Source organism: Frankliniella occidentalis, unplaced genomic scaffold (assembly GCF_000697945.3).
Source record: "Frankliniella occidentalis isolate FOCC.00 unplaced genomic scaffold, Focc_3.1 Scaffold239, whole genome shotgun sequence".
Taxonomy (NCBI): Eukaryota; Metazoa; Arthropoda; class Insecta; order Thysanoptera; family Thripidae; genus Frankliniella; species Frankliniella occidentalis.
Genome location: NW_026267365.1, coordinates 392,174 through 393,822, shown reverse-complemented (window position 1 = coordinate 393,822; position 1,649 = coordinate 392,174). Strand labels below are relative to the sequence as shown.

The following is a 1,649-nucleotide window of genomic DNA, read 5'->3' as shown; positions in this document are numbered from 1 at the left end:
AGTGTAGACCCATATTTACCTTTCCATTTCACTTCCAGTTTCATCAGCCAGGGTGGCTCCTGCCTCCGCCCACTTGTGAGCTCCTACAGGACCCACCTCGGACCCACCGATGAGCTTCTTTTAGTCTTTGGCTATTGCTATGGTTAATAGCGAGCGAAGCGAGCGAGAAAATTTTTCGATATCTCATGACAAAACGAGTGGTTCTGAGTCGAATCATGCTCCCTCTTTCTTGGGTTCTGCCGCGTTCTATTCCATGTACTGTCGTAGTGCTGCAAGGCCAAGACATCGGTAGTGTGCCAATGACCCAGAGGGGGCCCTGGGCAGGGCCCCGGGTAGGGCCCCGCTCCACGGGCCCCGGTGCAGGGGCCCCCGCTGACCTCACAAGTGATTAAATTGTCAGATTGTCAAACCGAGTGTGTTACTTTTATTTTTAAAGTTGCGGAACTCGACCTACGAAGTTTCGCGAGTGTCCGGTGAGAAGAAACGAAAGTGATATTTTGGATGGTTTACGTGTTTACTTACGTAAGTTGAAGGGGGGAAGGGGGGTAGTGGTTCGGGAGAAATGTGAAAAGGTAACTATTGTTTCGAGTTCATCTTGACAAAAGAAATCGAAAATGTTTTATGCTCCAAGATGATCGGGATCGGAATCGAAATGGCAGAGTTTTAACCCCCCAAATTGACAATTTGGTCGTTTTTGCACACATTTACCCCTTTGGGCGGTAATAACTTTGCCATTTCGACTCTGATCGTCTGTCAGCATAAGACATGTCCTTTTTTATTTTTGAAAAAGGAATCTAAATCTGTTATTGCACTTTTAATTTTGTAACATCTAAAATATTCAACATTTTCAATTTTGTTATTTTAACAAAATGTAATGGTGTTTACTTGTAGAATGATTAGAAGTCACCTAATCTTTCAATAGGACATGTTAAAACGATTATTAAACACACAACTTATTTTCACAATAGGCATGGACCTACAAGAAACCGAACAATTTTAAAGCCAATATCGTTAATTCAGGTAGGATAGGCCCATCAAAATCAACACAAGGTATATCGTTTTCTTAAATTGACTAGCTTTGTCTGGAGTTACATTATGTTCAATGATATCCTATAAAATGGTGGGAGCATTGAAACTAAACTGTATGATACGATACATCATACATAGAACTTTCAATTAAATATACTTCAGTGACTCGTGATTCTTCAAATGCTTCGGAAAGAGCTGATAAAAATGAATAAAAGAGCGACAAGTTATACTTGTCGTTGGAGAGAAGTTTAAATGTATTTTGAAATCAAACTAAATATTAGAGTATTGAATTTCACTTCAAGCAGAGGCAATCTAACAGAATTTAACCTTTCACAAAAAGCCACTGTTACAGTAATGTGTTTACCCAAACAAATCAACCATGTATTTTAATGAATAGAAAACAGACTGCCCAGTATCAAGCCTTTCTAGTGGACTTCCTAATTTGTTGTATTGCATAGTAATTACTCAAGTTCACTACTCACTAAAAGTACCTGTTGTAGAGAAGGGGGGGGGGGTAAGGCATTTGAATTCTGGTGGTGAATAGAGCGATCCAACCGGACCAGGCCGCGGTTGAAGGTCCGGCTGGAAGGAGTGTTGAGGGTATGGGTGGGAAACTTCAC

General features: G+C 40.9%; 1 protein-coding gene across 1 annotated transcript in view; it reads right to left on the bottom strand.

Moving 5' to 3' along the window:
- LOC113213364 (uncharacterized) overlaps nt 1-1,649 on the bottom strand; it is a 41,486-nt gene that overhangs the window by 24,175 nt on the left and 15,662 nt on the right. The gene's annotated exons all lie outside the window — the stretch shown is intronic.